This window comes from Ochlerotatus camptorhynchus, unplaced genomic scaffold (assembly GCF_037179485.1).
Source record: "Ochlerotatus camptorhynchus isolate MF236.1 unplaced genomic scaffold, CSIRO-AGI_Acam_v1.1 ptg000304l, whole genome shotgun sequence".
Taxonomy (NCBI): Eukaryota; Metazoa; Arthropoda; class Insecta; order Diptera; family Culicidae; genus Ochlerotatus; species Ochlerotatus camptorhynchus.
The window spans coordinates 1,705,893-1,727,269 of NW_027040792.1; the positions used below are offsets into that span (position 1 = coordinate 1,705,893).

The window sequence follows — 21,377 nt, forward strand, 5'->3', positions numbered from 1 at the left end:
GACCACCTCGATTTCGTCACCGTCAATCTGAACTCGGGGTAGGAGGCTAACATTGTCTAGAACCTCTTCTTTTCATGTATTTTGTCTTTGATGCGTTGATGGCAAATCCAATCCGCCTAGCTTCAGCCTTCAGTCTGATGTACGTTTCCGCCATCGTCTCAAAGTTCTGTGCCATGATGTCAATGTCATCGGCGAAGCCAAGAAACTGGATGGACTTCCTGAAGATCTTGCCACTCGTGTCTGTCCCAGCTCTTCTGGTCACACCTTCTAACGCGATGTTGGAATAGCAGACACGAAAGTCCATCACCTTGCCATAACTCCCTTTGAGATTCAAAGGGACTCGAGAGTGTCCCCGATACTCGAACAACGCACATCACACGCAGAGATCCTACTAACTCCAGATGAATCGCTTTGGTTGCTTGGCACACAAATACGCAAATATTGGACTTTGCACGGTTCGTTGATCGAATTGTTGGCTTCAGGTTCACCGGTGCACAAAAATCCACCCCTGTGTTATAGAAAGCGTAGACTAACTCTGCTACTACTACATGTACTGCTGCAGTTGTTTTGGCTTGTAACGAAAGCATCGTAAACAGACGAATCGTTTAACAGCAGTCTGAATATATCCCGAATCATCGCCAGAGTTAGCTGGTTGCTGGAATGTAGGTTTTCACAATGATACTCACTAATGACGGCTTCCGTAAATTTGTGGTACGGAGCCACTGATGTTTCATGTCGAAATTACAGTTTTTGTTCGGCAGTCTACCGCCAACACGTAAAACTCCACGCTCGTCGATAAATGGTGAAAGGTTGATCAGATTGTGCTTAGAGTCGATCACCTTTCCTTGCTTCTTCTTCTTTTTCGCATTTCAAGCTTATTGCTAATCGCATATTAGCCTATTGCGTGCTCTCAACCTACTGTTCCAGGTGCACTTCCACAGTTATTAATTAAGAACTTTCGATGCCTGTGCCATTATTGCATTAGTATAATTGTGTGACAACTCTATGCCCAGGGAAGTCGAGAAATTTTCTAAACCGAAAAATTCCTACATCGGACCGGGAATCGAACCCAGCCACCTCCAGCATGGCCTTCCTTTGCAGCTGCGTCTTTACCGACTGAGCTAAAGGAGGTCCTTGCTGTAACTGGTGGATCAGCTCGGGGTAGGCCTCCCCCTGTACTAACTTCACCAACTATTGTAAGGCGGCAGTCTTCTCCGCATTACTCATCTCCTCTGTTCACGGAACTTCAGGATACTGATGAATCTCTGTACCTCCATACCATAACACGAACCATTCGTCGATAAGAGCTGATGTTCACGAATATAGGGAATGATTCAATAGCTTGCTCGGCACTTAGGTTGACAGCTACTCGAATTTCAGGGATTTCTTCCGGATCTTGGAACTCCTGTAGCACACAGCCGCGGTACTTGATAGGACCATTCCACCACAAAGATGAATTTTTGAGATCCTTTGACATCAATCCTCTCGATATGATGTCCGCTGGGTTGTCGTTGGTGACACCACTCCATCATCGATGCAACGCCTGGATCTTTGTGACACGATTTTCCACAAATAGCTTGAGTTTTTCTGGACGTCGATTGACCCAAGCAAGAGCGATTGTAGATTAATGGTAGCAGTGACTAATTGAGCTAAGAGTAAAGACCACATAATTCCAGCCTGGGTATAGTGAGATCAGGCTGCGATTTTCTTGGGTTTGTGGATTTCTTGATAGTGGCCAAATGTGACTTTGAGCATACTAGCGATACATTGACCTGACCGTCAGATAAATGCACGCGCACCGTAGGCGTAGTTTGATGCATCACAAAAGCCATGGATTTGGATGGAGATCGATGCAAATGGCAGAATGCAACGCCTTGACCTCTCGTAGACACTCCAACTGCGGCTTGAAATCTTCCCTTTGTCAGCATCCTCATCCCAATTTTTCTCCTACTTCCACAAGCTCTGCATGATGAGTTTCACCACGAAATGCTTGATAATATAGCCCGCTTCGTAGTCTCCGATTTGATTTACCGACGACGATGGAATCAACGTTGAACATGAAAACATCTTCGTCAGGTTTCCAAACAATTCCAAGAGCCTTAACCGCTTGTTTGTCACCAACCAGAAACTTCTTCTCAATACTGTCTGCTGTTCGAGCACCACTTTTGAAGCTCGAATTTGCCGATGCCAAAAAGCCCGATGATCTTATCTTTCAGCTGGATAACTTGGTCGAGTGTTTCTGCACGAATCTTCAGCTACAACCTTCGCCGCTTCCAAGGAAAACTTGCTGCTTTGTCGATACAAAGTTTGCTTCACTGCTCGAACCGCTTGTAATGGTGCACTCGCCAGTCCGTAAGTCACCGTTGTAAGTCGATACACGATTGGATTTCTTACTTCCTTGGGTGTGCACAGAATAAGTTGGAATTGGTGGGTGCTTGCCTGCACATTTAACCAACGTCGGAACTCGGAACTTCCTCGATATTTCATTTAGTTTGGATTGTATCACCAGTCCAATGAGCAGGTTATCATCGTTCAGCGATTTTCAGTGACCTCCACCATATGCCCTAGACTGATGTATTCGTTAATGAAGTCCTCATAATCTCCAGGCAGCAGTCAATTTCTGCTGAGTCTCCTGTCTAGAGCTTGAAGTCATTTCAATGCCATCTGCTTCGAATCACCAAGGTCAGGACAGCCTTGCTTGACGGGTATTTCTACCACGTACCGATCATCCTCCTGACAACGGTGTGTCTCGAAGAAATTTTGTTCTGCTTGATCTTCTTCAGTCGTAAACTTCGTTTCGGTACCACAATCTTCCACTTCCCAGAAACGCTTCAGCAATTCAGCCAGATCATCGTTTGTGACCACGTAACCAAAAAGCGTTCGTTGCATACCAGGGCTACCATTCAGCAGAGGGACCCGGTTGTTCTCCAAGACATTCGTGTATACATCCATACCATTCAAAACATCAATTTTATTCGGGATGTTGAAAGATGAAATAAGATTTTCCGGAATCATCAAAGTATCTGCCTGAAAACATTCAGGAGGAAGATCTGCTGTTATCCGCTTCGAAACCAGACATTCGATTTCAGTCTCATACTTGGAGATGGTAGAACGGATTGCAGCGTGAACTTTGTACTGGACAGCAGAAGTTTTCCGGCAGACCCCAGAAACATGTACATCTCCCTTGGTTTTTCTCAGCCCAAGCTGCTGAACGCAGTCTTCGGTTATAACTTTGACCATGGATCCAGAATCCAAGAGCACTCGGACCTTGTGTAACTTCTTGTGGTAATCTTCGACGTAGACGACGGCAGTATTGAGCAGAATTTGACGACGAATCGACAAGTTTGCGAAACGGTGGGTGATATTTGACACAGAAGGTTCGGATGGCTTCGGTTGTTCACGTTGACCTTTGGGTTGTTCAATCGGTACATTCTCATTCGTTGAAAGGGAGCTTTCCACACCTTCTTATCATCGTTTTGAACATTGTGAAATAATCTTCGATCCTTTAAATGCTCATAGTAATCTGCTTGGAAGTAGATTTTGAGAAACTTCCCTCTGCCGCCATGGCACCTACACGCTAAAGAAAAGGGCAATCTCTTGATCCCTCTTCCTATGAAATTCATTCGAGTAATCGATTTCATATGCTCACGGATGATGAGAATGATCCATCATCCTGGTAAAATTCCATTAAACATCCCCGGCTTAATGCCAAAAAGGAAAAGGTCCCCCCTATTGTGATAACCACTTCCGATTGCCATGCTCTTCTTCGCACGGAACTTTTGAACTTCGCTATTTTAAGTTGTAAAATTGGTCGTCGGGGTGAATGCCGTGTATTGGCTGAAACGTCCAAGGTCACGATTCAAACATCTTGGAAGGTCCGCCCTGTGGTGAATCCCTGGATCAGATCAAAGATGAATTGACAAAAATATTTGGAGTTGAACCAGTCCAAGTAATCAAAATGAAAATCAAATCTCGTCCTGGCGATTTGTGCAACAAAATTTCTAATGATTTTTATTTAGTTCACTTCAAGTCTAGGGAACTAAACAACTTTAAGGCCTTATGCTCCATGTCCGAGTGAGGTGGGAACACTTCAGGAAGATGGGAGGAAATTCCAAAACCTCATCCCGGTGCCGTAATTGCCAGGGATGGGTTCACGGAACAAAAATTGCTACATGCCAGCTAAATGCATGAATTGTGGTGATTCCGCTAACGCAAAGGACGACTGTCCTGTGATGGATGATCCTACGAAAATTAAATGCTCAAATTGTAGTGAAAAGCACAAATTAAATTTTTGGGAATGTAAGACTCACAAAGCGATCCTACAATCTCGTTCGAAACGACAGGTAGGAAACGCTCCACGTTCCCAACCAGGTACGAATTCCTTTGCTGTTGACAACGGTCAGCGAAGAACAAATTCTACATTCGGACCCCTTAGGTACAAACATCACCCCTGCTTCAAATTCTTCATCTATACCTGCTCCTCTCGCTGCTAACAGTGTTCAGCGAGTGAATGGAGCTACATATGCTGCTATTGCACCGGGTAGAACTCAAAATACTAGCCAACATAATTCTAACGGAAATTTTGATAATTTTGACTTAGGAAGCATTACTGCTTCTTAAATTGATTTTTTACAGAAACCATTAATCGACATGATTACTGATATGCTGAAAACTAACTTCATGTTTGAACTGGAGTTATAAATTTGCGAAAAAAATAGTCAAGACTTTGAAATTCAGTAATGGTTTTTAAATCATTAAATATTTTGAATTGGAATGCTCGATCTCTTCAAGATAATGAAGACGAGCTATTTAATTAGTAATAATTTAATAATTTTGAGGGTCTGCAATCCTGTTACATTAACTGCGTTTCTCTTAAAAGAGATTTCTCTAAAGCTCTGCGAGCTTTATCAGCAGTTCTGTTAAATTATCAGATGTTTAATCGAATTCTCAGAATTTCCAGGAACTTCTTTGAAACTCTTTGAACTGTTCTGCAGTTCTCATAAATCAAGCAACTTCGCTGTAGTTCTCTTAAAATCTGGTATATTTTCTGAAGTTCTGGGAATTTTCTGCAGTTCTTTGAACGTTCGTTAGCTTCTATGAAGTTCTGGGAATTTCTTTTTTCTAATGTTTTACAAAATTTTCTGCAGTTCTTATTAAAATCCTCGTGAACTTCTATGAAGTATTGAGAACTTTTCAGATGGACGCTTCTGGATGCTTCTTTGTCAACTTCTTTGAAGTTCAATGTAGTTCCCTGAAAATCCGATAAGTTCTCAGAAGTGCTGGGAAATTTTCTGCAGTTCTGGGGTCTTTTCTGCTGATACGGGAACTTCTTTTGAGTTCTGGGAACATTCATGCAGTTTTGGGAACTCTGCAGTTTTCCGAAGTTCTGCTGAATTCTCGAAATTCCGGATATTTTCCTGGATTTTCAGCTCTTAGATTTTCAGAGAACTGCTGATAATTTCACAGATCTTCGAAGGATTTCACAGATCTTCGAAGGATTTCACAGAACTTCAGAAAGGTTCACAGACCTTCAGAGAAGATTGCAGTATTTCAAAAAGTTCTTGGATTATCTTATTATTTGGTTTTATTACGTCCTTACGTCCCTGTGCACTTCCTCAGGTAATTGGCAGTAATTGTGTGGCAAGTACAATCATACTCTTTGCCCAGAGAAGTGGAGAAATTTGTCATCCAGAAAAATTCCTAGACCGGACCGGGAATCGAACCCAGCCGCCTCCAGCTTGGCCTTGCTTTATAGTTGCGTATTTACCGACTAAGCTAAGGAAGGCCCCTGGATTATCAGACAGCTAAAAATGATTCTACCGAACTGCAGAGAACCTTTGAGAACAATTTTCAGAATGTTAGAAAATAGTTCGGAATTTAGCTTTAATATACACAGCAACTTTAACACTCTTAGGTCAATTGTGACTTGACCGAGGAAGAGATGTGAACTCGTGACTCCGGCGTGAGAGGTTTTTATGTTAACCACTATATCGGGGTCATCCCCAGTCGGGAACTGCAGAGAAGTTCACAAAATTGCAGAGAAGTTTCAAGAACTTCATAGAGTTTTTCAGAGCTTTAGAGAATTTCTCAGAAATTGAGAGAATTTCAGAGAAAAAAAAACAAAATCCGAGAATTTCCTGGATTTTTAGAGAATTTTACAGAACTTCAGAATTGTTTACAGAACTTCCGAAGAGTTAATAGAATTTAGAGAATTGTGCAGAACTTCAGAAAAATTCACAAAACTTACGAGAAGTAACAGGATTTTCAGAGATTTGCAGAGAATTTTACAGAACTGCAGAGAAGTTTCCGGATTGTTGAAGAACTACAGAAACTATATTTTTTTAAACTAGTTCGTTTATTTGGAAGGCTCAATCGCGTTAGCTTTACGGAGCCGATAGTTCATTGTTCTATGTTTGTAACAAGAGAAGATGAAGTAATGGTCTGTGGGCATATTGGAAATCATCCCCAATGCGAAGTTGATTGCTGCCAGCTCAGCAACAAATACGGGTTACAATACAAGGTTCTGAGACGAGACCCATCTGTAAAATATCTGTTCACGCAATTGACGTGTTGGTACTTTTCAGTAAAAGTACGCGGGATAATAATAGGTCGAAGCTTATCGGGAATCCCATGAGTTGCTTGTTTCATGGTCAGATCATATTCAATTGAGGAACTGCGATTGGTGAAGTGAGCACGGTCTACACACTTAATTCAGATCACCGAAGTCGGTAGGAATTTACCGGGTTTTTGAACAGCAGAACAAGTCGGTAAAATTTTCAAATGACCGTTACACATGAGAAATCAAGAAAATTTATAAATTTTATTTTTCATCAATAAATGGGGTAAACTGAACAAATTCTGTACAACTTCAGAATAAATTTTCTAATAATTGGATTTTTCACTGATTTTTAAACTTTTACCGAACAGTTCTGTAGTTCAAAATTTACCGAACGATGGAGGCCTGGATTAGTGTGTAGAGTGTAAAAAGGAAGACACATATCTGACGATATGTTACAGAAACTTTAGAACGAGTTTAGAAAAATTCACAGAGCTGCAGTGATATTCTTAGGACTTCAGAAAATTTATCAAACAGCAGAGATGTTCCCAGAACTTCAAATAATTTTACCGAGCTTCAGAGAATGTTACAAAACTTCATTGAAATGTGCGAACGACACTTATGAACTCCATTAGCGCAACTAATAAAATTGTTACACAACTATATCCTTTCTATCTCCCATGCATTGAGCGAGTGGTCAAGGTCAAGACGAGGTCTCCGTGATCTCAACGTTAATGGTTCGATTCCAGTCTACCCCATTTTATTATTTATATTATCTACATTATTTTCCATTTGGCAAATCAGTTAAATGCATTATGATTTGTTGTGTCAAAAAAGCATATAACTATCTTTTGAATGTTGATAGTACATTTCGCTGAGTGTCGAGAATTTCACAAAGCTTAAAGATTTGGATCAGAACTTCAGAGAATTTAACAGTACTTCAAATCAGTTCGTGGAACTTCAGTGAAGATACCAGATTTTCAGACAATGCAGAGAACTTTACTGGACTGCAAACATCAGATAATTTCCCAGAACTTCAATACAAAAAAACAAGAACTTCAGATAATTTCACAGAACAGCAGTGAATTTTACAGATGTTCAGGGAATTTTCTAGATGTTCCTGGATTTTTGGAGAATTTTACAAAACTACAGAGATGTGCGCAGAATTGCCGACACGTTCCCAGAACTTTCGAGGCATTCTTTGAACTGCCGAAAGGCTTCCGGCTTCTCAGAGATTTGTAGATAATTTTACAGAACTTGTGAGAAGTTCTTACGTTGTCCCACTGGAACACTTCAAAAAAGAAAATCGATGGAAAGAACCGGCCCTTATAACTCTGAAGCTAGATTTATAAAAAAAAAACAAAAATATAATTTATAATATTTTAAAGCCTCTCGAATAAACAAAATAAAAATCAAACAGAGTTTTTGGACTTTGTTATTCCGGTGATTGCGTTTTATTAGTCTTATATCATGTGTAGGATAATTTAATGTGATTGATTAAGTTGCAATGGTTCTTGGTACGTTCTCACGTTTCTCTTTGTTATCCGGTGTGACCCCGACCGCGCTGATCTATTGTTCGGTTGCTGCAATGACGAACGCTTTTGTGTGGTGTAAAAGAATAAAACCTGAAAAGTTATTTTTGGGCCTTTAGGAGCATGTGCGCGGAATGATCGTCATGCATGTCGGTTTGTCGGAGAACTGTTCGGGCCCGTTTGCCTTATGTAGAATGTATACATTTTGTACATGTTGGACGAGTTCCGGATCGTTTTCTGCCCTTTCTGAATCAAGTTTTTGAGATTGGCCGTGAGCTGCTCGGAGTGTGTGATTGGGATTGGTGATGAAAAAATCGTTATTCATATCAAATTATCGTGCATCTTTAAAATTAACGCGACACAGATGTTACGAAACTGTCATTGGATCTATTGATTTAAATGATTTAATTTTATTGTCTGCTCTTCGATGATGGAAAATCTTTAGATTTATGTTATTATATTTATATTATTCAAGCAAATCTAAGAATCACTACCTTTCATATACTGGCGACAAAGCTCTGATGAAACAACACAATCCCATCCCAGACTATGCACCTCTCAAAACCGAGTAAGCTGCGACTATTCGACTAGCAACATGGAGCTGACTAATTCAGTTGACGGTTGGCGGCCAGTTCAACATTTTGACCATTTAAGATTCAAATATAGATCAGTTGACACACAGCTGCACTGACCCCATCAATGCGGTTCAAGTTTAGAAAAATCGGAACAAGCTTACAAATGAGTACAAGGTCAATTGTGGCCGTATATTACTGCCTTATGGATCCATCGCAAGAAACAGCTGCATCTCCCATTGGCACCAATAACTTACCTTCGATTCGGATTTATTTATTATCGTGCAATGTATTCCCCGCGTTCCAAGGGGATCCCAGCAGCGTGGTAATAAATAAATTGTTTCTGTCGAACCTTAAAGACGGCAGCGGCGACGACGAGAGTACGAGGAAAAAATGCGCTCATCTCACCAGATCGATTGCTTATTTGCTGAGCCAATCATCGGCCAGTCACTTCAATTAGGGCGAAGGGTGAAGGACAGGCTCACATGAGGGGGGATGTACAAAAACAAACCAATATCCGAAGTAATTATAGCAATTAGCCAAAGTAAATTTCGGCCTGTTTGGATTTCTCAGCGCTGCTCTACGGATTGCTAAGGGCCAATCGTTCGTTGGATAGAGACACCGCAGAGAAATAATTGAATACGTAATTCCATCAACCAGCTTGTTTGGCTGGTTACTGTTTATGGTTCCGTTGCAGTTTTGCATTCCGTTTCTAGAATTGCGGTTGGACGGAGAGGCGAGCTTTGAAATGGAGAATGCAAATGTTCGTTGTTTTTATCATAACTTGCTCAGCGGTAGCTCGGGAAGTAACCATTCTAGCAATTCTAAACAGGAATCTAAGTTGCTAATCTAAGCAGATATAAGGTAGACTTGTTGTTTTGTTCGTTACTGAAACTGCAGTGTCTTGAATTGTGAGCATTACAGGGTGGCCACTTATGGAGAAATGACAGCTGATGATATATTTTAGAGAAATTCTTAGAAACATTCCAAGCGAATTTCTAGAATAATTCCATGAGAGTTTTGGGAGAATACAAACCGAATGCTGAGGAGAACTCCAAGTGAATTTTCAGGAGAAATCTTCGTTGAATATGGAATGGACTATTCTGAGATCTTCAGAACTACTAAAGTTTCAAAAATTTAGTAGTTTGAGAAACTTCTCGTCAATACGTGAACTTTTTCGGACTTCCCGAAGCTTCCTCAATTTTCTTAACGATCATGGATCTTCTCTAAAGTTTTAACAATTCGCTGAAGTTCTCGAAATTTCTTTAAAATTTATGTAATTCCTCTAATGCTAACGGAACTGCTCTGAGGTCCTCTGTTCTTTCCAGAAGTTCTCGAAACTTCTCTTAAGTTTTTGCATTTCTCATCAAGCTTGTTGTGCTGTCCTGAACTTAATTGATCTGCCCTAAAAAAATTTAAACCTCCGTGAACTTCTGACTTAGACATCTATAATTTTCTTAACATCTCTGAAGTTCTCTGAACTCCCCATGAAATTCCCCCTATTTTTGAGCTTACTAAACTTATTTGAAATGCTCCCGCATTTTGCTAATGTTATTAACAGTTCCTGAAGTTCTCGGGTCTTCCCTTAAATTATCAACACTAATGCATAACTTCTTCAATAGTCTAAACTGCCCAAAAGATTTCTTAATTTCTTAAAGTTCTCTGACTGGCAAATGACTGGGATAATGCGTACCACCGGTACTTCACGTACTTGAAGGTTATAAAATAGACCCGTCACGCAAGTGAAAATGGTCGTTGGCCTCTTGCCCAGTAACTCCTATCCCTTCCTCCCCGCGGCGGCGGCTGGGGTACGAGTAACCTTAGGAAAGATCGGGTAAACAACCCCGGTGGGAACTTTGGTCGTATGCTGACAGGGAAAGGGGGACCTGCATCCTTTTCGGAGGATGTGGCTTACAATACCCGAGCGTCTGTTCTCCATGTTAGGGGCGGCTCAAACAGCGTCTGACTGGTATACAGCGGCTGAATACGAAATGCTTCTCCCCGAAAGCTATACCCAAGATGGCAGTCCCATTACGGCGGATAGGAGACCTTAGGCCAACCACCTACTGTCTCCGAAACCTTCAAATTGTTACAGAAACCTATAGTTGAAGATTAGGAACTGATTTTATGGCAACGACTTTTAGCTCTAAACAACGGACAAGAATTGGGTAAACTGGCACAACTTGCCAGTAAGGCCCGCCGTATAAAGCTAGAAATCCTGGGACTTAGTGAAGTCCGCTGGCCGAACTTTGGAGAACACAAGCTGCCTTCGGGACAGGTACTTTTATATTCTGGTATGCGAGGTGAAAACGCTCCGCGACATCGTGGAGTTGGCTTTCTGGTTAGCGCCCAAGCGGGAACCTATCAATGAGAGAATAATCGTTGCCAGATTCAGAACACGGGTCCGAAACCTTACCATAATCCAGTGGTATGCGCCAACCGATGCTGCCGAATTGCAGGACAAAGAGAACTTTTACAGTCAACTGAATGCTGTCGTGGATAAGACTCCAAGAGGTGATATCAAGATCTACACAGGCGACTTCAATGCGAAGATCGGCTCCGACAACTCGGACTATGAGCGCATTATGGGACGCCATGGTCCCGGAGATATGAGTGAGAACGGCGAGCTGCTTGCAGAGTTTTGTGGCAACAACGACATGGTGATCGGGGGTTCGCTCTTCCCCCATCGCCGCCCAGTGCATAAAGTCACATGGGTCTCCCGTGATGGATATACAGAGAACCAAATCGACCACATTTGCATCAGCCGGAAATGGAGACGGAGCTTTCTTGGTGTTCGGAATAAACGTAGCGCTGACATCGCGTCTGACCATCATCTCCTGGTCGGTGAGATCCACCTACGCATTGCGCGGGTTCAACGGCGGGAGGAGAGACTCGGCGGCGATTCAACACACGCCGACTGGAAGACTCAGCAGTGAAGAGATCGTTCGTCGAAGAACTCGAGGCTCGCGCAGCTAATATTCCGGAAGGTGGCAGCGTAGAAGAACAGTGGACGAGCATCAAGAATGCCTTTATTGAAACAAACGAGAACAACCTGGCTGAGCTGCGCACTTAGAGGAAGGAGTGGATCACCGATGAAACCTGGAGGAAGATCGACGAGCGGAGAGAAGCAAAAGCCGCGATAGAGCGAGCAAGGACCCGAGGAACCAAGGCCCGTCAGCGGTATTCGGTTCTAGAGAGGGAAGTTAAGCGTTCCTGTATACGGGACAATCCGCCTCCTCTATGGTGTTTCACGACGCCTGAGCGGGGCAAGGTTGAACCCAAGGATGCCTGTGAAAGACGCGACTGGACAGTTGGTTTGAGCACTTTGAACAACTTCTCGAAGTTTCAACGGTCAACCAACCATCAACATCTCGGCAGGATCTGCCAAGGGTGAGGCGCGTTACTCGCGTCAACACTGAAGCTCCATCATTGCAGGAGATAGAAGCAGCCATTCCGAGGTATGAAGTCCAACAAGCCCCGGGGGTCGATCGCATATCAGCAGAGATGCTCAAAGCTGACCCCATGCTATCCTCACAAATGTTGCATTAACTATTCGGCAATATCTGGGACACCGCGACTTTTCTGGCCGACGCATCCGTCTTGGTAAAAGTCCCCAAGAAGGGGGACGCAGCTGTATGCGACAACTGGCTAGGCATCATGTTACTGTGTATTGTTCTCAAAGTTCTGTGTAAAGTTATCCTCAATCGGATACAGGAGAAGATCGACGCGACTCTCCGACGACAGCAGGCAGGATTCCGTACTGGAAGATCCTGTGTGGACCATATTGTCACGCTCCGCATCATCTTGGAGCATGTCAATGAGTTTCAAGAGTTCCTATACTTGGTATTCATTGACTACGAAACAACTTTCGACCGACTAAACCACGAAAACTTGTGGGGCGCTCTGAGACGCAAGGGAGTCCCTGATAAGATCGTCAACCTCGTCGAAGCGCAGTACGAGGCATTCTCATGCAGAGTGTTGCACAACGGAGCTTTGTCTGACCCGATTCGGGTAATCGCGGGTGTGAGGCAAGGATGTATATTATCACCGCTACTGTTCCTCATCGTAATCGACGAGATCATGGTTAGAGCCGTTGACCGTGTACCGAACCGTGGGTTGCTGTGGCAGCCTATTACTATGGAGCATCTCAACGATTTCGATTTGGTTGATGATGTTGTGTTATTAGCACAACAGCGCTCTGACATGCAGAGTAAGCTCGACGACCTTATGGAACGCTCCTCTGAAGCAGATCTAACCATCAACGTCAACAAGACCAAATCGTTGGATGTCAACACGGAAAACCGTTCCAATTTCACGGTAGCTGATTACGGATTAAGAAGGCGAGGGCTGCTTTTGCCAGTTTGCGAAATGTATGGAGAGCGGATCAGATTAGTCGACGCACCAAAATCCGAATTTTTAACCCGAACGTGAAGTCTGTGCTGTTATGCGCCAGTGAAACATGGTGTGTATCAGCGGAGAACACTCAGTAGCTGCAGGTGTTTATCAACCGATGCCTGCGGTACATAATTCGTGCCTGGTGGCCCCACAATTGGATCTCAAATTCCGAGCTTCATCGTTTGTGCCATCAGAAGCCGATAGAGACAGAAATTCGTGAACTGAAGTGGAGGTGGGTAGGCCACACACTACGACGGAGCGGAAACGAAATCTGCAAGCAAGCACTGGACTGGACTCCGGCAGGACATCGCAGCAGAGGCAGACCCAGAGGCTCGTGGCGGCGGGCCTAAACAGTGAAATTAAGAACGTTGACCGAAATTTGACTTGGGCACAGGTCAAGACCAAAGCTAGTAATCGCCCAGGATGGAAATCTTTCACAAAGGGCCTTTGCACCCCTGGAGGTGCACAGGATCGTTAAGTAAGTAAGTTAAAGTTCTCTAGACTGTCCTGAATTTCGTAGTATTTTTTTTATAAAAATCCGCTATTTTACTGAAATTAATTGAATTGCCTTGAAGTTTCCACAGTTTTCCTTATGTTTTATAAGCTTTATAAACGCTCACGGAACTTTGCCTTAAATTAATTTTCTCTGAACTTTTCTGGACATCCCTGAAGTTTTCTATGCTTAACTGTAGGTCTCTAAATTTGTTTAATCCTCCGGAAAATTTTCTGATATACATTCATACTTCCCCGCTTCCAAAGTTTTCGGATCGATCTTAGAATTCTCGGAATATCCCATAATTAAACGGAACTCCTCGTAAGTTGCTGCCAATTTTCTTGTGTTAATGGGATTGTTCTGAAGTTATCTGATCATCCTCGAAGTACTCGGAACTTCGCTGAATATCATGAAACTATCTACAAATATCTAAATTTCTTAAGATATCGTTGCTTGCTAAAAGTTCTTGCATTTATTTGTTATTAATGCAACTGAATCTGATCGTCCTCGAAGTAATGGAACTTCGTTGATGTTCTCTAATCAATTAAGCTAAATTTTCGTATTTTTTTAAGTTCTTGAAATTTCCATGATATAACACCCTTAAATCCGAGTTGTACAATTCCCTTCGGGCTCGAGGTAGACAACCTAATGTTCCAGTTCGGGATATTTTGGCTAGACGCGATCTGGAGTTTATGCAATCTTGAAGAATATTAACCTTAGATTGTAAGTTTGATTAAACTTGTGTTTAGTTTGTATTTTGTGTGTGAGTGTTAGTATTTTTGTTTGTATATTTGTTTCTGTAATAATTGAATAATTACAAAGCTGATATAACGTTGAAAGGATTAAGTATATGTTTTACAAATAGTTAAAAAAAAATAATCATAAATCATATTCCAAATCTCCTTCTCCCTCTCCCCATCCATACAATTGTCGTTCAGTAGCCTCGAGAAGACCGCGAGTAATCGGTTGAAATCCTTTAATTTTAAAATTTAGGACATTAATATTGTATAACGCAAATGATAACTTGGCTCTGTAAAGTTTATTCGATTGAGCCTATACACATAAAATAATAAAAAAAAACTCTCACGATTTCCGAATGTTCTATAATTTTTATTGCGTTTCGAAAATTCTCTCGGAGCTTTGCTGAAGCTCCCGGAAATACCCAGAGTTTATCGAAACTTCTGTCTGTAATTTCCTTGAAATTATTTGAACACTTTGATTCTCTTCTGTCTTGATGTTCTCGGAGCTTCCCTGAAGCTTTGAATTCTATTGAAGATATCGGCTCTGCTCTGAAATAAATGAGAACATTGTAAACACCTTTAAACTTCCCTGAAATTCTCTGGACTTCTGTGAAGTCCCAGAAATATCCAGAAGCTTTAATAAATTCTCTGAAGGTCTCTGTATTTTCCGGAAATTCTCGGAACATCTTAAGGGTTCTCCGATTTTTTTCAACACATCATGGAACTATCCTGAATTTTTCTCAACGCACGCTTATAGATCTTTAAACTGCTCCAAAAGTCTGGACTAATGTTACGGGAACTACCCTTAAGATCTCTGAAATACCCCAAATATCTCTAGACCTAGCTTTTCTGAGGTACTTAGAACTTCTTAAAACTTTCCACCATTTTCATCAAGTTCTCTATTTTTCTAAGGTTCTCTGGACAGCGGTGAAGTTCTCTGAAATTATAGGAACTTCTTCAAAACTCTTACAATTTGTTTTGGAAATTAATAGAACCGATTTGAGATTCTTAATACTTCCAGTAAGTTACCTTTACTTAATTCTGGCACTTTTAAAATGTTCAATATCTTGAACTTGTACATGGAATACGAAACTTCAAAACGTTGTATATTTTGAGATCTTAGACGTACTAAAATTAAGTATTTGTTAAACTGAATGGATTCGATTGTACAGCTGTTTCTTCAACTCTTTACTTCCCAGAAGGTTTTTGGTTGTTTTGAGGTGCAAACATGTTGGAAGATTTAAAACCACTGCTATAATGAATTTGGCTAGAAGTTCCAAGTAATTTTGAGAAGCATTTCATGGCAATTGTAAGGAGAACTAAAGGTGACTTCAATGGTAGTGCTGAATGGACTGTTATCGGGATTATGAAAAGAATTCCATGGAATTCTAAAGCACCTCTGAACGAATTTTAGGAACTATTGTTAAGTAATTCGGAAGAGGATTCAAAATGAGTTAACCATACAATTCCGACCATTTTTCTCCTTTTTTTTCGTCGATCTTGTTTTCCGTACTGAGTACCAATGCTACCGACGCTGATCACTCAGTTATACATAGTCTCTAATACGAAACAATTCATCTTACGAACATGGTCAGTAAGACCGATGACAACTTTATGCACGAGTTCGGATTTCCCGATAAACTGACGCGATTGGTCAAGGCGACGATAAATCGAGTGAGTGATGTGCGTTGTTCGATTATCGGGGACACTCTCGAGTCCCTTTGAATCTCGAAGGGGGTTACGGCAATGTGATGGACTTTCGTGTCTGCTATTCAACAATGCGTTAGAAGGTGTGATCAGAAGAGCAGGGATAGACACGAGTGGCACGATCTTCAGGAAGTCGATCCAGCTTCTTGGCTTCGCCGATGGCATTGACATCATGGCACGGAACTTTGAGACGATGGCGGAAACGTACATCAGACTGAAGGCTGAAGCTAGGCGGATTGGACTTGCCATCAACGCATCAAAGACAAAATACATGAAAGGAAGAGGTTTTAGGGAAGACAATGTTAGCCTCACACCTAGATTTCAGATTGACGGTGACGAAATCGAGGTGGTCGATGAGCTCGTGTATTTGGGCTCACTGGTGACTGCCGAAAATGATACCAGCAGAGAAATTCAACGACGCATTATGGCAGGGAATCGTGCCTACTTTGGACTCCGGATGACGCTCTGGTCGAATAAAATTCGCCGCTGCACGAAGTTGACTGTCTACAAGACGCTGATTAGACCGGTGGTTCTCTACGGCCACGATACCTGGACTATGCTCGTGGTGTTTTTGAACGGAAGGTTTTGCGTACCATCTACGGTGGAGTGCAGATGGATGACGGAACGTGCAGGAGGCAAATGAAGCACGAATTGCACCAGCTGCTGGGAGAACCATCCATCGTCCACATTGCAAAAATTGAGCGACTACGGTGGGCTGGATACGTCGTAAGAATGTTGGACGACGACCCAGTGAAAATGGTTCTAGAAAGCGACCCAACAGGAACAAGAAGAAGAGGCGCGCAGCGGGCAAGGTGGATCGACCAAGTTGTATGCGACCTACGCAGACTACGAGGCTGGTGAAGTGTGGCAATGGATCGAGTAGAGTGGAGACGACTTCTCCGGACAGCAGATGACAACAAGGCCTTAGTCTGATTGGTAAGGTAAGTAATTTTAAAAGGATTAGAGATGATTTCAACCATTAGGATCCCCTTCAATACTGACTTACTTGATTTGAGAATGGAACCTATAAAGATTTATCCACAGTAGTAGGTTTACCTGAAATGAAAAAGAAAAAAAAAACGAAAGTTGAAAACCTATCTAAAAGCTCATTATAAACATAAGGGATAAGTGAATAAACCAGCGCTCTATTTTATACCAAATTCTATCATATTTTACGAGTGATTTTTCATGGAAATAAATAGGATTCAGTAATAGTTTCATTACGAAACACCAATAAACAAAACCCAATACTGTTTCGCACAAAACTGTTACAATATTGTTTACCCAACCAGCTGAGCAGCCGTACTTCAAAAGCACTTGACTCTCCACTAACCGATGGAAACAAATCGCCTTGCAAATTGGACTACTCCCACCACTTTCTGTTCCTCCTCTCAACCCCCACCCACGAAACTACCGCGCATCAATCCGCTTTCGGTAAGGATTAGAACAAAACACCCTCACCCATTCCAACGAAGCGAGACGCAGCTGTTCGCACCTGTTGTTGATCTGTTCCCTCTCTTCCCCGAAACCCGCATCGCCCGAACGAACATTTTCGCACAAAACGAAGATGTTGCGATCGTTCCGACCGAAGAAGGCGGGCGGGCGAGAGAGCGCGAAAAGAAAGCATTTCGATGTTATTGTTTTTGTTTTGTTTCTTTATTTTTACCTTCACCGACCTCGGTGGTGGAGGGACGTGCCAACAACGGACAAAGATGATTTACTACACCGTGGTTTCCCGCACCGATCCGACCGGGCCAGGTCGGATGGCCGATGAGAGGTTGAATGGTTCGGGAAAAACTAACCAGAACCCATTTGAAACTGGAACCCCCGCCCCGCTGGCTGCTGGTGTTGGATTCATCTGGAGGGTTGGAGCGATGCTGCCGGCCGCGTGGAGTGGTTTATTAATAGGACGCAGTTGGATTGCAAAGAATCGGTGCACTGTTGAAATAATCGGGTGTGAAATATTTTCTGCGTCATGATAACATTTCTGGCAGGATGATCACTGAATTTAAGACATTAAAATCCTGGTTTTTCCGGGTGCCCAACATATTTTTCCGGCGAAATTTTTTTGACGTAGGACTACGTCTTTCGGGAAATGCAACGAAAATTGGTCAGACTTTAAATGCTAATAACTTGGCCAATAATCAATGGATTTTGATGCTTTGTATATCGGTCGATTCAGCAGTTTTATAATATTTGTGCGATATGCCACACATTATAAATGTTAGATATGTATATAGCTAAAAATGAAGAAATATTAAATATTAAATATTAAAATTTCTTACACATTTTTATCGACCGCAAGGTGTTTACCCCTAACACAGCCATCAGCCCTAACAACACAAGCCGAAGCCGCATAATCATTCAGCGTTGCACGTTGGACGGTTCGACCTCGAAGTTGTTCTCTGCAGCGTGGACATCGTAGCATTTTTTCTATTCATTTACCTACATCAGCTGAATACAGAAAAAAAGGAGGGGCATAGAATGATAATCCAAATGTTTAAGTAAGCGAAACGTAGAAAGCTTGACTGCAGTCATCGTTTGGCTGCCGAGTGATAAACAGGGGTGTCCGTTGCGTTTCACACTGAAAACGAAACTAACTCAGAAAGTGAATAACTTTTACTCAGTTTTGAGTCACTCATTCGTATGACATTTTTTCTTAAATCGTAGGTTATTCAACGCATGAGAAAAAAACGATTAGAAAAAAAAATCTCCATACGAATCAGTAAAAGAGACTCATTCTCTGAGTAATATTCGTTTTCAATGTATTTAGCTTGCCATCTCGGCTACAGCCAACCGGTTGATGTAAGATTCGCTTACAATTATGTGGGATTCATCATCAGAGGATGTAAGTGGAGAGCGCATGAACCGAGGATGCGATATACCTAATTGCGGTCCAATGCAAGAAAATTGAAGACCGAAAAATGTAGAGTGTATTAGTGAGGTAAATTAGTTATGTCGAAAAAAATAGGAAACAGATTGCCGCCGACTGGACTCGAGAACCACGAACGTTGCGATTATCAGACCTGTGCTTTATCTGCTGCTCTCTCCATGCTTCTGAATATGGATAGCCTAAAAGCAAACACGAAGCGCTCATTTTCTCGCATACTCGACTTCGTATGCTTTTTCTGCTGGAGAGATTCGAGGCAAGTGTGTGCGTCGTTCTACAATGTTCTACAATGTCCGTCGTTCTACAACCTTACTGGTATAGTCGAAAGCGTAGATACAACACGAAATAAAAAGATAAAAAACTATTACATCGACTGAATGGTCAATTTCTAACATTCGATGCGATGTTCATGAACAGAGGATGATAGGAACGGAACTAACATTCATTGTAATAGATTTTTGGTTTGCGTGTAGAAATTGGATATTGGATAGTCAAGCTCAGTGTGCAATTTGCATCAAATTCCATGTTTTAACTTGACAGCACGGCCAGAAAGCAGGTTTCTGTATTCAGTGAAGTTATTCGGATGGACAACAGTTATCGTATGATTGGCTTCTTAGTTCAGAATTCTCTCACCATGCAGCGCTATTAACATTTGACTCAAAAGGCTTGCTTAAGCAGTCTTCATTCACTGAAAACGAATCTTATTTAGATAGTGAATCACTTTAACGTATGTTACTCATGCGCTGAGTGACCAACGCTTTTAGAAATGTATCTTTACGAATGAGCAAAATTTACTCGATCTCTGAGTTAGTTTCGTTTTCTGTGTTTCGACTAGCTAGGAGATTGCTATCTCTATAGTAATGTTATTCAGATGGATAATACTTGTTGTATACTGGACACAGGGTGACCAGTGAGCCAGGAAATTGGGAAAAAGCCGGAAATTCTAAATCACCGGGAGAAGTACGTGAATTTCGATGATAAACCGGGAAAAAATATACTAGATTTTCCGGATGCAATCACTTTGAAGAACTTATTCAATAATTTTGATAAAAATTCCAAAGGATAATGATTTCATTATCCAGAAGAAAAAAAACAGTTTTTTAATAGCAAGTGAGTGGAAGCAACCCTGTCAAAAACAATGCTTAATGATCACCTACGGCTGAAAATTTCTTAAATGTTGATCAATCAACCAATCAAAGAGAAATATTAAGCAATTCCATGAAAATCTAATTGTTAAAATAGCTCACAAAAATCTTTACAGAATTTAATGTTAGTTTGAAGATAGTTTCAAGAGAAATCCTAAGATAATTCATAAGAATTACCAAGGGGGAGGAAGGTTTGGCAAGAAATTTTAAACATATTGCCATTGAAACTGCAAGAGCATCTGAAGAAATTTCCAAGGGAATACTAAGGAGAGTTTCAAGAGAATTTTGGAAGAATACGTTTCTCAATTCTAAAAGGCATACTGAGAGATTTCTGGGGAATATTCCAAGGAAATTTTGGAGAGAAATTAAACAAGTTCTCGCGGGAATTATTCGAATATACGAAGATAAGTGATTCCATGAGATTCCCTGAACGATACTAAAAGTCTATGATAAAATTTACGTGCTAATTTGAGCATAGTATGTAGTGGCCAAACTTCAAGTCTTTACAACTTTGAAGCAAGTCTAAACATTCTGTGGAAATCATGCACAAATCTTGTCCACTTCAACATCAAATCCAACTTAATTATGATGACTTTTCCAACGGGTTTTTCTTACAGTGCACCCCGACAGTGCTCTCAATAAGGTCAACAGTCGGCGGTAGGAGTGAACGAATGCAAGCATGATTTAGCGCTCCAGTTTCACTTTTATTCCGAGTAGGTACCATCGTCGATACCCATATGTCGTTACGCTGTTGATTTTGCATTTCTGTTGCACATGCTGGTCAACTACACTGTAAAAAACTACTACTTTTTAACGTTGCCTCATTGATATTTATAGATTTATGTCATTTTCCACAACGCTTCGTTCCCCGCCGCCGTCGGTGAGTTGCATCATTTCGGTGCATTCGCAGCTTCCGGACGGGCCAATAACCCGGAGAAACGTTACACTTACTGGACGCTGCAATCGAGTGCGACCGACTTCCGAGACAGCGATAGCTGCTTTGGAGTTTGAGGGAAGGGAAAATGTCATCCCAGAAATAGAAATCTACACATCGGTTTCGGAATGGATGGGCTTGGCGCGGCGATAGTTACGCATTTGCACCGCCGTCGTCATCATCATCATCATCGGGATGAGTATTTTTATCATTAACTGCAGCCGGAAAAAAAAGACTCAGCGCGGCGGCGTGACGATTGCTTTTTCGAGAATTGGTTCAATGTGTTTTTTTAAAGCTTTTCATGACGGTTGGTTAAGGAAGGGGAGGGGGAGAGAGGGGTGTATCCGATTCTCATTAGTCAGTTAATGGGGAAGGAGGTTTACTCACGTCGTCGGCACGCACCGGCATGAATC

At 41.8% G+C, this 21,377-nt stretch overlaps 1 protein-coding gene and 1 pseudogene across 1 annotated transcript in view; one reads left to right on the forward strand and one right to left on the reverse strand.

The window, feature by feature from the left end:
- goe (gone early) overlaps positions 1-21,377 on the reverse strand; it is a 284,648-nt gene that overhangs the window by 196,366 nt on the left and 66,905 nt on the right. The window lies entirely within an intron of this gene.
- LOC135707123 (uncharacterized protein K02A2.6-like) overlaps positions 15,876-21,377 on the forward strand; it is a 46,927-nt pseudogene continuing 41,425 nt past the window's right edge.